Here is a 14,845-nt window from a genome sequence, read left to right on the forward strand (position 1 = left end):
CAACCAAGGTTCATAGTTGTGGCCACCTTTTGTTTCATCCCATCAAAGATCTGGGGACTTTTTTCCGTCTACCAACCCGTCATCATCCTGATGTCATCACTAACGCCTGATGCTTCTCACTTATGGAGGAGCCTAAAATACCCAAAGCCCAATCATGGACGAAGGACTTGCCTAGCGGAGACAGAGCTAAGTAACTATCCTTAAACTAAAAGTTTTATATCTATTAGGTATATTCAATAAAATTTAAATATCTTAGTGTTGAGACGTACAAATTCCTCAACACTTACCACTATGTTGCTAGGCATGCTTCCTCAACACACCCTTCTTCTTGGTGTTGAGACGTGCAAATTCCACAACACCACTATTGTGTGGCCAGGCATACTGCCTCAACACATCCTTTCTCTTAGTGTTGAGACGTGCAAATTTCCTCAACACTTACCACTGTTTTTCCAGGGATACTGCCTCGATACATCCTTTCTCTTAGTGTTGAGACATGCAAATTTTCTCAACACCCACTACTGTGTTGCTAGGCAAGCTTCCTCGACACATTTTCCTCTTGGTGTTGAGACGTGCAAATTCCTCAACACCACTACTGTGTTTCCAGGCATGCTTCCTCAACACATTCTTCCTCTTGGTGTTGAGACGTGCAAATTCCTCAACACTTAGTTGTGTTTCTAGGAAAGCTTCCTCAACAAATTTTCCTCTTGGTGTTGAGACGTGCAAATTCCTCAACACCACAACTGTGTTGCCAGGCATGCTTCCCCAACACACACTCCTCTTGGTGTTGAGACGTGCAAATTCCTCAACACCACTATTGTGTTGCCAGGCATGCTGCCTTAACACATCCTTTCTCTTAGTGTCGAGACGTGTAAACTCCTCAACACACACTACTGTGTTGCAAGGCATACTGCCTTAACACGTCCATCCTCTTAGTATTGAGACGTGTAAAATCCTCAACGCTCACTACTCTGTTGTCAGGCATACTGCCTCAATACATTATAGTGCTGACGGCTCCGCCACCTCAACACTCATCTTAGACGTTCAAAGCAGCGCCATCTTCTCCGCTTCATAGCCAGCCAACAACGACATCTTCTCTGCGCCATAGCCAGCGCCAACAGTCTGCTCCACAGCCGGCGCCAACAGTCCGCGCCCAAGCCAAGCCAAAAATCTCCGCGCCATTGGCCTTACCAAGCTAGCCGCGTCATCTGCCGATGCCCTAGCCAGCAGCGCCACGAACCATTAATTAGCCAGTAGCCAAAGATGCCGCACCGGTGCCAACGTCCTATGGCCAAGATGACTACCTAGTGGGTGTCAGCTCATATGCAGCTAAGATTTCCCCTAATTTCGGATCTGGCTTGCGATGATATCGCAATCTTACAAATGTTAATTTCGCAGATATTATAATCTTCGCAAAGTTATTACATTTTTCTTATGTTTAAGCTAATATCACCTATTGTATCGTTTCTCAAAGTGCTCTGCGACATTTTTGTAATGCGTTGTTAAGAATTTCGCGAGCGTATCGTTGTCGCGAAATTCTGATCCAACATTAATGTTGATGGTGGTTTTTAGCTTAGGGTTAAAATCGTAAAACCTTGCATCGGATGTGACGTCACTCTGCAAGGAAGCGGTGTTGTGAGTGCTAACCTCTCCACCGACATATTTATTGAGCTGCTCAATACAATTTTATCCATAACACTCTGTAAATTTTGGCACCTCGCCCAATACGAGACTCACTGAGTACTTTCCTGTGCTATGTTCCCCAGCAGAACCCTTAATCAATATGGCATGACGGATTTATGTTCACTCGCAGCGGAGTAGCATGAACCTCCAAGTACCAAAGTTAAGGCCCTTGCACGAAATGCTCAGACAGAAAGCACACTGCATTCCGTAGATAAAGATTTTGTGTGGAAGCATACAAAATCCAGCTAATTATTGTGATAACTTGCAAAGAACTCATAAACCCAACTAATTTGCAAATTAGGGTTTTGCGCCCGCGCAGTATACTGGACCCCGTTGGTCGAAACCATGCTTAAACATGCTATGCAACCAAATCCGCCACAGCGCGCTAAAAGTGCGGCCGCGCTCTAGCATGCCAGCCCTCTTCCCGTCGACCAATCAGGTCGCTTCAAACCTGCCACGACCTCAAAAAGGTAGCCATACTAAGTTGGCTTCCCAAAAACACGTCAGCTTCCCAAAAACGCGTTAGCTTCCCAAAAAACGCCGCCGCACATGCCAGACGCACTTACCAGATGCGCTTACCAGACGCGCATGCCAGACGCACTTACCAGAAGAGCTTACCAGACGCGCATGCCAGACGCGCTTACCAGACGCGCATGCCAGACACGCTTACCAGACGCGCTTACCAGTCATGCATGCCAGACGCGCATGCCAGATTCGCTTACCAGACGCGTATGCCAGCCACGCTACCACGCCTCTGGCCACCAACGGAAGGTAGCCATAATCAATGGCTACCCTTCCTCCTGAGGTGCGGATCTCAGCCGTACAAGTTCGCCACCAAGCATGTGGCAACTTTTGGCCGCAATGCCAAATTCCATGGTTTGTGTCAAACCCTAATTTTTCCACGCCAAAGGCATGCGCAAGCCATGCTAGCACCACGGCCACACCACTGGCCACCAAATAGAAGGTGTCCGCGATCAACGGCTACCCTTCCTCCTGAGATGAAAAACCTTGGCCGTCGAAGGTCGTCACTGAACTGGCAAGCCTCTCTATCTTAACTTTCCGCACGTAGCAACATGTTACACGTTTTCTAATGAAAACACTCGAGACATCAAAACATGTCACAAACTGGGGGGATGCTCATCAGGGTATTGGTCTGGCGGTTTACAGCATGCGGCGTGCAATACGCCCGTTACACGAAAGTGTCATAAGAGTGAGGCGGTTAGTAATGGCAAGAAATAAGTGGTGAAACACATCTTCATTATGGAAACATCAATTCTAGGCGTTACCCATTACCACTTTTCCACCACTCAACCGCTTCCACTTCTTACGAGGCCAAGATACGTTTTATTACGACTTGGATAAATAGGTTTCACCTATTTCCACCAAAAAACAAGTTTTTGGTCAGGAGAACAATACACATCCAGAAATCACCTGGTAGCTTTCCATTCAGCTCGCCAGTTCAACTTTCAGATACAAGTCACAAAACACCCACACTTCCAGAATCAACTATTCTGGCCTCAACACTTTCTTCGCTTCCCTCCCTAAGACCAACCCTTCTCCTTCACTTTGTGAACGAAGCAAGCCTGGAACAACCATTTCTTGGTTTAGGCCAGGATTGTACAGATTGACCTCTCGAATCAAAAGTACTCCCGTGCAGTACATTTTTTTTGGTTTAGATTTGTTTCTCACCCGCACTCACATGAAATTACCGAAATCAGCAAAAACGGTTTTCACCCACAAACACCTGTATTGGTGGTTTTACATAAATTCGGATTGGCCATGGGGTATTGGCATCAGCGCTGCAGCTTTGGCTGTTGATCAGCAGAGGTGACATTGCAACTTGGCACACGGAACGGGCGTTGGTTGGATAGGAAAGGTAGATGGCGTGGCTACCTTGGAATGGTGGATGGCGCGACTACCTTGGAATTGTGGATGGCGCGGCTTGTTTGAAGTAGCGGATGGGCGCGGCTATCTTGGAGTGGCGGATGGTGCGACTAGCTTGGAGTGGTTGATGGCGCTGCTGGTTTGGATGCTGACTTCCGACACGGATGTGGTTCTGCTGGCTTAGCTACGTTGCGTGGCATGGTGGATGATTCTGCATTGAACGGCCAAGATGGCGCCGCTTTGGTGATGTCCGTGGAATCATGGAAAAAACACTTTGAACTTTGGCTACCAAACATGAAGATGGGGCCGATATTTTTCGCAGAATTGGAAGAGATAGTGCGGCTTCAATCACGGAGTGCTGGAGTCATGGCGTTACTTGCTAGGTTGTGGAGCGGGCGGCGATTGCGCTGCTTTGAGCGGTGAAGAAAGCGCTCATTTGGCTAGGTCACAGAATGGCGTGCATGACCCGAAAGAAGAAACATTTTTCTACTCAAACTTCAAAATACAATGTATATAAAAGGTGTTGTCCACCCTTTTATTTTCGTATCATTGGTTTTATCTCTGTAGCGGCAAGCCTCTTTCCATCAGCAGTCCAGGTGAGCCAATTATTCATTCTTTAGTATAGATCATCATAGAATTGCACCCATCTTCTTCACAGGTATCGTCTCATGTCTTTTCTCGTAGTTCTCCATTTTGTGTTCTTCATCATGTAGATTTCCGATGCAGACATAATAAATTCTTTTTTTTTTTTTTTTTGTAGTGCACAATGGGGTCTTCCGGTGATGATCATACCTCTGACTCTTCGGAGAAATTTTTTGAAGTCAACGAACCCGGGTTTTCTTCACATGAGGAGATATTAAACCAAATCAACCCTTTGTTTCCATGCAACTGACCGAATTATACAAGGCATGTCCCTCACCCATCTACGCATCGTGCGGGTGCGTGCCCAGGCTTTCATGGCTTTGATTGATATGGAGGAGAAGTGGAGACGTGATGAAGTATCCCAGCAGGTCAAGAAATATCAACGTGATGAAGCTTCTCCACAATCCAGTGCCAGGGCTGAACGATTCGCCTCTCGATTGAAACGGCGAAGGACTGAGTCCAAGAAACTTCTAGACGAGAGCCAGTTTAATTACCTTGTCCATAATGGTATCGTAATCCTCGATTCTGAGGTGGACGAACCGGAGCATTCCCAAGAGGCTGTGGTTTGCGAGACTGAAACATCTTCTGAAGTGGATGTCGAAACTGTTGTTGAGGAAATCGAAGCGACCACTGAGGATGCTGTCGAGGCAGATGGTGAGGCGGTGGAAGCATATGTTGGAGTCATTGGAGAAACTGTGGGGATGTATGCTGGAACTGCTATTGAAGCGGATTCCAGATGGGATGTTGAAGCTGCTGCTGAAACGGCTTCCGGATGGGATGTTGAAGCTGAAACGACTTCTGGATGGGATGCTGAAGTTGAAACGGCTTCTAGATGGGATGCTGAAGCTGCTGCTGAGATAGATTATGGATGGAATGTTTGCTGTCGGAAAAGGTGCTGGGGAAAGTGCTTGAAAAAGCTCTGATGGAAGCGTCATTGACCAAGGTGTTCGTTATTGACAACTGGTTTTCCCATTTTGCGATTTCCTTCCGTAGAGAAAAACAATCTTTTCGTAGCTCGTAGATGTTTTTTGGTACTTCAGTTTTTTTTTTGTGCGACCGAAGCCATGTCTCACCGAGTATCATTCCTTCGTTTATGTTGCTTTCATATCTTTGATTGAATGAATAAAACCTTCTGGAAGAAACCTAGCAAAACCCCTTTTGCGAAGAACCATTTCTTTTTATTGGATTTTCCCTTGAAAATTATCCAGGGCTTCCATGGCATGCCGCCTGAGTGCGTAGAAGTGCGAGCTACCACAAGCTGGATAACACGTCATGAGTGAAATAGAGAAACCCGTCAGGTGAAAGTCGTGGCTCGAGATTCTTGAGGGAAAGTGTCTGCGCCGCTGCTTGATGATCTTCTTTCTTGCATTATTCTTTTCTTCAGTATTTTATGAATAAGACATTCTGTGGGGGTTTGATTTCTCTGGTTTTGAATCGACGGGTAATGACTCTGTGAGAGTTTGGGTCTACTTGGTATTTTTCCTTTAAGATGGTCCAAGAAAACTTTTTAAGGGAAGATGTTCTTTAATTGAAATTAAAAACTCTACTCATGAATGCAAGCACTGCAATCACTTTAGAGAAGTTACAAACATCGCATGAAAGGGGAAATTGTTGAAGGAAATACTGAAAGGAGAACGCTGGAGGGGAAAGTAGCACAGCGTTTTAGGTATTGAAGGGCTTGAGCCATCGCGAATAAATCGTCACACCTTCCAATTTGTCGGCATTGATGAGTTTGGAGTAACCACCCAAGATAACATCTGCCACCAGATACGACTCTTCTTCCTTTTCTTTAGGCGAATCAGGTTGAGCGGTTATCCTCACTGTTACATCTCCAACTTGAAACGAGGTCGTCTTGACTACCATATCTCCAATTTGAAACGGGTTTGGGTGTTGTGCAACCACTTGATTTTTGAGCTCGTCGTTTTTGACCGAGGTAGCTTCCAAATTTTTGACAAAGCACTTGAAAGGCCCAACGTTCCATTCACATATATTAATGACGCCCGGGTTGGTGACTGGACTGAGTCCTCATGCTTGGACGAGAGGAGAAGTGAATGGGTGCAGAAAGGTTTGTTTAACCAGACTTACTTGCGTTTGGAATCTGCGGATGAACGCCAACGGGCTTTCTCCAGATAATTAAGTTACATCAGTAAGTTGTTGATACGGCAACATGTAATCTTCAAAGTTGGACGGCTTGTTGGAAATTCTTTCGGGTATCGACACCGGCAGATGGGGTACCCCCAATTTCGCTTTGTTGCCATGTACCCATGAGCGCCGCAGAATCATGTCGTAATTTGAGAGTTATTTGACAATATGGAATTTGCCATGTGTTAGAACGTCTCCCACCTTAATTTCAAGATTGATGTAGCCATATGCGTCTATTGCTTCTCCTTCCAAATTTTTGACCATGATTGGGGAACGGGTAGCCTCCTGCTTCGAAATTCCCGCAGCTCTCAGAGTTTTGATAGTAACGATGTTGAAGTCAGAGGCCGCGTCGATCAATGCGTTGTCGAGCTCGGCGTCGCTCAGATAAACCGTGGTCAGCAGTCCCCAGTTGTATTTTCTAGCACCGCTTCCCGAGATAGTTTGGGGTCTTGGCGTGGTTTCTTCAATAGGAAGAAATCACTTGCCCGACACAACTCGATCGAGAGATGTAAATATATCTTGACGTTGCGCCTTGGAGAAATAGAGAATCTCGCATACATGCTCCATGATGGATTGCACGGTTTCGTGAACAGAGTCCCCAGAGAGCATGCAACTCTTGACTGAAAGAGGATCTACGTGAACTCCCTCATTGCCCAGTTGAAGTTCCCCTGCCTCCACCTTTTCTCTAAAAATACGCTTTAACTTATTACAGTCATTGGTTGGGTGATGGACAAATCTGTGGTAGCGGCAATACTTAGGATTTGTCATTTCCTCTTTAATTGGTGGGCGCCTCATATGGGGTAGCCTGATGGCATCATCTTGAATTCATGCTTCCATGAGTTCAATTACCTCTTCGATTGGGAATCGGAAACCCAAGGCCTTTTCTACGGCTTCTTGATGCTGCGAAAGAACCTTAGATGCGGTCTTTCGTGGTGGAGCCGCCGAATGTGATGGCATTGTGCGCTTGGATTGGTGTTCTGCTGTCGAAGCCTTCCTTTTTCCTCTTTCACTTACCACGCTCACAGAGGGGCCAGTGTTATACTGCTTGTTGATGAGACGTTTGTTTCCTCGGGTTTCTTGTGCGTCTTCAACCTTGGGTGGCCTGGTTCTTTCCAACAATGCTGGTGCTGTTGTGGCCGACCGTTTAGCAGCCTCATGGAGTTCAGAGAACGTCTGGAATCGTAGATTCTCCAGTAAGGCACGGTAGATGGTAACCATACCATTGATGCAAGAATCTACTAATTGCTGCTCGGTCACATTTGGGTCGTGACAGTCCAACGCTTGAATCCTGAATTTTTTGACATAATCATTTGGATGTTCATTGTTTCGTTGAAACATTCTCCCTAAATATGAGAAGGTAATTTGCTCAGACACAAAGAAGTACTTCTTGTAGAAAGTCGTAACCATGTCACCCTAGTTGGGTATGCTGTTTGGTGCAATGTTGTTGTACCAGGTGTATGCTCTTCCGGTAAGTGACTTTGAAAACTCCCTCAAACGGAGAATATGGTTGTATTCGTGCTCGCCCAAAGATTCCAAAAATCGAAAGACATGTTCACGCGCATTACCGGTGCCGTCATATAAGGAGAATTGAGGAGAAGAGTATCCTCTCGGAAGAGAAATTCTTTGTACTTTAGGATGATACGGGGGTTGATGTTGATGCATGTCTGCAGAATCACTTTTGTCTCGGTTTCGAAGAAGTCGTTCCAAATCCTCTCGTGTGACAAAATTGGACGGCTGATTCCTCTCCGTTGGAGCCCCCGAACCAGTCTCTTCATCTACAAAGGTGCGCCTTGCTGAGGCATCAGCGCCAGGAGTATTGGAGGTGTTCCTCGTTGGCTATGGTTTGCGCGGTTCCTGTGGTAGCCGCTCCGTTAGTGTCTTGAGGAAAAGAAGCACCTATTTCTGGGTCGAAGCCATGTCCATCTGAGCCCTAGCAATAAGTTCCTGTCTTTCCATCAAATCAACAATGGTAATATGGGGTCGGTTCACTCTAGATCCCCCAGTTTCTCGTACTGATGGAGTAGCAGCGGCTCTGGTGACGGTTGGAGATATCACGTTTGACGAAACGTTGGGGGGGACGACACCGGCCCTGTCTCTGGTAACCGAAGGTGTAATGCCTGAAGGAACATTCTCCGCGCCGCTGGTGTTGAGAGGTAGCGTATTAACGCCGCTGGAAGAAACGTTAATACCAAGAGTAATCTCAGCGCCAGTGTTTTCAGGGTTTGTTGCCGATACGGACCTGAGTTCTACCATCTTGAGATCGGGGTTGAAAAAATGAAATTGGAAATTGGTATTGCAACCGAGAGATTAATCTTCTACTGCGTTCGCCAATTGTTTGTGGGTGAAAACAGTTTCTGCTGGTTTTGGTAATTTTGGGTGTGTGGATGAGAAACGAGTCTAGACCCTAAACAATGTACTGCACGGGAGTACTTTTGATTCGAGAGATCAATCTGTACAATCCTGGCCTAAACCAAGAAATGGTCGTTCCGGACTTGCTTCGGTCACAAGGTGAAGGAGAAGGGTTGGTCTTAGGGAGGGAAGCGAAGAGAATGTTGATACCAGAATCGTTGATTCTAGAGGTGTGGTTGTTTATGACTTGTATCAGAAAGTAAAACTGGCTAGCATAATGGAAAGCTACCAGGTGATTTCTAGATACTGTGTTGTTGCCAACCATAACTTCTCTTTTGGTGAAAATAGGTGAAGCCTATTTATAAAAGTCATATTGAAATGTACCATGGTCTCGTAGGAAGTGGAAACGATTGAGTGGTGGAAGAATTGAGTAACATGTAACCGTCAGACGTTATGCTTCAATGATGAGGGAAGTGAATTCGTGTAACCGTCAGTCATTACGCTTCCATGATAAAGGTAATGAATTGTTTACACCGTTACTTTTCACCACCACTAATTGTCCTACTTCATGACACTTTCTTGTAATGGGCGCATTGCACGACGCACGTTGTAAACCGCCAGACCAATACCCTGATGAGTATCCCCCAGTTTGGGGAATGTTTGATGTCTCGAGTTTTTTCGTGGAAAACGTGTAGCAGGTTGCTATGTGTGTCAATTCAAAGTCAAGAGACTTTGCCATGGGAAAATAACATGTGATGATATTAGGCTTTCCTCGGTCGGTCGCCTAAAACTTTCCACAAGTCCGTCAGTTTGGTGGCGAACTTGAATGGCTGAGATTACATTTCATGAGGAAGGGTAGCCGTTGATTATGGCCAAATCGTTGTTGTGTAGCAAAGTGGCGCCATTAGCATAGTGGCGCCTGGCGTAGCGGGTTTCCTGAGGTTTGCCGCAAGTCCGTCAGTTCAGTGGCGAACTTGGATGGCTGAGATTGCATCTCATGAGGAAGAGTGGCAATTGATTATGGCCACATCTTTGTTGTATATCAAAGTGGTGCCATTAGCATAGTGGCGCCTGGCCTAGCGGGTTTCCTGGGGCTTGCCGCAAGTCCGTCAGTTCAGTGGCGAACTTGGATGGCTGAGATTGTATCTCATGAGAAAGAGTGGCCATTGAATATGGCTGCATCTTGTTGTATAGCGAAGTGACGTCATTGGCATAGTAGCGCCTTGTGGAGCCATGGCATAGCGGCATGCTAGCGGCATGCCAGTGGCGTAGTCGTGACATGGCGGCATGCTAGTATCCGTGGCATAGCGACATGCTAGTATCCGTGGCTAGGCGGCATGCTAGTAGCCGTGGCAAGGCGGCATACTAGTAGCCCTGGCAAGGCGGCATGCCGGTGGCGTTGTGGCATGGCCACGCCTGAGGCGTTGTAGCATGGCCAAAGCTAAGATTTGGCTCCGTGGCCAAAATTAAGGCTTGGCGGCGTGGCCAAGGCTAGGATTCGGCGCCGTGGTAAAATTAGGGATTGGCGGCGTGGCCAAGGCTAGGATTTGGCGTCGTGGTAAGAATTAGGGTTTGGCGGCGTGGCCAAGACTAAAGTGGCATGCTACCGCGGCAGAGTGGCATGTTGGCATGCCGATCAATATGTTTTTGTGGTAAGGCGCGTTTGGCTTGCCAATATGGTGGCGCGTATGGCATTTAATGTATGATGGCAAGTTTAGAATGACTTGACTGGCCAAGGAAAGGGGCCGGCCAAACATAATGCGCGACTACACTTCTGGTGAAAGTGTGGCGGCTTTAGAGCGACCTGATTGGTCGATTAAAAGAGGGCCGGCCAAGCATGGGCGTGGCTACGCTTATGGTGAGAGTGTGGCGGCTTTAGAGCGACCTGATTGGTCGATGGGAAATGGGGACGTCAAGTATGGGCCCAGCCATAACTTATGTGCGCGTGGCTAATTTGAGGCGACACGATTGGTTGAGAGAAATAGGACCGGTTTAGGAAGGGGCATGGCCAATGGCAAGTGGCGCCAGTTGGCCTAAGGCATGGCCAGGCCTCCCTTTGCTGTTGCGACTCCTTGTTTTCTGATTCTGAGCAAGGTTTTACACCTGCTAATCCATAGCGGATTAATTACCTAGTTTTCCTAGGTTTAATTTCGACGATCAAGGTCATATATACTGCGCGAGGCAAAAAACCCTAACTTCTGCAAGTTAGTCGGGGCAATTGATTGAATTTTATGTGTTGACACAGAGTTCTTTTAAGTTCATTGTCAGAGAGAAACATGCTTTATCTGATTGAATACCTTATGAAAAGACCTTATCCTTGATATTTGGAAATTCGTGTTACTCTGTTGCGAGTGAACACAAATTGTCATGCCATATCAACATTAAGGGTTCAACCGGAGAACATTGCATAGAAGGCATTCAAAGGAACTTATATTAAGTGAATATAGGCGAGGCGCCGAAATTTACCGAACATCTGGGATGGTTGCTACATTCGCCAGTCTGGATAAATTTCATGTAAGTATATTGAACGGCTCAATAAATATGTCGGTGGAGAGGTTAGCACTCACGACACCGTTTCCTTACAGAGTGACGTCACATCAGATGCAAGGTTTTACGATTTCAACCTTAAGCTAAAAACCACCATCAACAACTACTTCCTCCCATGTCAATTTCGAACGCCCTCTGCCTCCTTGGTTTTGTCAGCACGAACAGGTGCATCTGGCGGTCTTCTTTGTAGATTCCCATACCAGCGCAACCGATGTTGAATGAGCATCTCCTCAATTGGCGCTACCCAAAGTTTTTTGCGTATATTTTTGTTTCTAATCCAATCCAATCCAATGGTGTCTCATATGTTCGTAGATCTACCTCCGCATATGCATCTTTGTTGCATGCGTCTGTCTGATGTGTTGGTAACATTCTGCTTCATACAACATCACCTGTAGGATCGTCGTCTTGTAGAAATTTCCTTTAGCTTTTATGGGAATTTTCTGTTGCATAGGATAGCGGTTTCTTGTCGCCATTTCGCCCACCCCACTTGAGTCATATGTCTATTATCCTCGTTAATTCCACCATTGCCTTGGATCATCAATCCCAAATTCTGAAAGGAATCTTTTATCTGAACTAATAGCCCTGCTAGCATGATATCCACGTCATAGGACTTAACGTCTTGAATTTTTCACTTCATGTACTCAGTTTTGGTCATGTTGAGTCTAAATCTCTTCAATTATAAAGTGTCTCCCAACTTTAGTTTTTCCTCGACCTCGGTCGTAGAGTCACCAGTTAGCGCCACATCATCTGCAAAGAGCATCACCAATGAATATCTCCTTGAATGTCCCTGGTAACTTGATCCATCACTAGAGCAAAGACATGGGGACTCAAGGCAAACCCTTTGTATAGTCCTGTATTGATCAGGAAGTCACTCGTCGCTCCAACGTAACTTCGGACATCAGTTACCATGCCCTCGTACATATCCTTGATAAAGGTTACGTACTTTGCGAATACTTTATTATTTTCGAGTGAACGCCAAATTTCCTCGCACAAAACTTATCGTACGCTTTATCTAAGTCAATGAACACCATGTGTAGATATTTTTCTTGTTACCGGTACCTCTCTTATAAGGAACATCGTTTCGTGGTTGATCTCCCAAAGATAAAATGGTTTTTCATAAGGCTTTTTTCCCCTGGTAAGCGATGTTCGATGATTCTCTCCCACAATTCCATTGTATGGCTCAACAGCTTGATTCCTATATAGTTCGTGCAACTTTGGATATCTCTTTTATTCTTGAAAATCAGCATTGTTACGCTTCTCCTCGATTAACTCTCCATCCTATATGACCAGAGGATGATATTGAATAACTTGGTTAGCCAAGTTATCCCTTCATCTCCCAAGAATTTCATATATCGATAGGATGGTATCAGGTCCCAACGCCTTTCATATTTTTTCGTTTTTAGCGCCTCATCCACCTCGCTCTCGTGAATAATATGAACCAATCCTTCTTTGGTGCACTCAATCGAGTCTTATAGATCCACCGCAGTTGTATCGCTCTCATCGTTGTAAAGTTTATCAAAGTATTCCCTCTACCCATCCTTAATTTCTGAGTCATTTGCCAATAGTGGATTGTTTGCGTCTATTGAGACTGTGTTGTATGATTTCTAGTAGAGTTACAAAAAGGAAGTTTTGAGTCAAGATTGCCTTGTGAAAAATCTTGAAATATGATTTAACAAATAAGATGTTCAACGGTCCTTAACAATATTAGTTATATGGATTAATTTTTGGATCAATTTAAAATTGCCTATGCAAATGATTATATCACTTGGAAATGTTTCAACCATCATAAGAGAGAAATATGAACTTACTGAAATTTCTACTCAGGGTAAGTTGTCGAACCAGTTCGCAAATCATAGATATCTAAGTTACAGAAATACAGGAATGTTGACGAACCAATTCGCATACCGCAAGTTCAGTTGGGAACAGTTCACGAACCCGGTAGGCGAACCGTGGTGAAATGTATTTTGTAAGTTGGATAAATAGGCTAGCAGTTGATGAACCGAGTTCACGAAATGTGGTCAACTGAGTTCAGTAGTCTTCACGGGTTTGCGAACCCCGTTCAGGAACCGTCGCACCTTGATTCGTGAACAAGCGCCACGGTTCACGAACCGTTGTACCAACTGTCCCAGTTTATATTTTAGTATATGCTCAAAGACTTATTCTCATAATATGCTTAACATTACTAGAACTCTCTTAAACACTTCTAATAAATTTATGTGTGTGTATCATGATTAAATGCTTAGGTGTTTAAATAAGCGTCAAATAACTTTTAGGTCTTTGCCTAACTTGCCAAAAACCGAACAGTCATTACACGGTTCCGTAATCGAACCTATGTATATACTCTTCAATTGTATTTTGAAGACCTGATGTGTTTGCTTGATTTTCAAGTTATCTTAGCTTGAATTCTAAGCTAACACTGGTCTTTGAAAAAATATAAATAGAGATACTCTTTCAACTGGACAAATCAATCCCTGACACTTTGTGTCCTAGCTAGTTGATTCTATAGTCGTCTTCTATTGACCTAGGTTTCCTCCGTAGAAAATTATTAGGTCTATGAATAAAATACTTCGCTTTGGGGATTCTTGAAGCCAGGTCCTACTTTATCTTACCTTGATAGTTCGTGAATCCTGATCTTTAATTTTTGTTATTGATGTTTTCGTAATCTCTTTCAGGAAAGATAGATAGTAGTCGCAAAGTTCTCTTCGTCTCAGATTTTTTAATTCCTCAAGATAAATATCTAAAGACCGATCTTAGTTGATATTTAGAAGATTATTCTTGAGAGGTGGTTAAGAATCTAGGCTGCTCTTTGGGACTCATAAGTTCCGGATTTGTGAGGTTTGCTAGATTTGTCTACTGCAAACAGATTCCCACACCTTGATCTTTGATATAACAGAAATCAAATAGGCTTATATGTGAGAGACCGATTTGTATCAAAAGTATTCACTTCGTCTGAAGCAACTCTTAGGTTGTAAAGGACGTCAGCTAAGGGAATCAAGTGCGTAGATCCTTGCAAGGTTCAAGACGCGTAAAGAGCACGACTGTAACTGAATCGCTTGGAGGGTGGGTTCGGTCTCAACTACATTCCAGTTCGACGTCTGATAGTATGCTAGTGTCTGTAGCGGTTTAATACAGTGTGACGTTCAATCTGGACGAGGTACCAGGGTTTTTCTTCTATTGTTGTTTCCTCGTTAACAAAATTCTTGTGTGTGTGTGCTTTTTGCTTTTCCGCAGATTTTTATTGTTAAAAATACTGCATATGTTCGTACTCTTATAAAAACAAAAAAGTTGGGTTATTGGGTTATTTGGTATCCAATGTGTTTTCAAACATTATCTATCTAGAGATTTATAACATCCTAAATTATCCTAAGACAAAAATCCCTATATGTTTAGTTAAACCCTCTCTACCTCTCTACTAGCAACGTGTAAAACTAAAACTTCAAGAAAAATAATACGATGCAGATACATTACTGGCTATAAAATACTAAATTTACCTCCATACCTTACAGAAATCTAAAAACACCCTTAATATAGCAGGCATATGCAGGTGTCTAATGGATTTCTAGACATGTACATGCACCTGCACCCGATCCAATATTCAATG

The sequence above is a fragment of the Papaver somniferum genome, chromosome 7 (assembly GCF_003573695.1).
Source record: "Papaver somniferum cultivar HN1 chromosome 7, ASM357369v1, whole genome shotgun sequence".
Classification (NCBI taxonomy): Eukaryota; Viridiplantae; Streptophyta; class Magnoliopsida; order Ranunculales; family Papaveraceae; genus Papaver; species Papaver somniferum.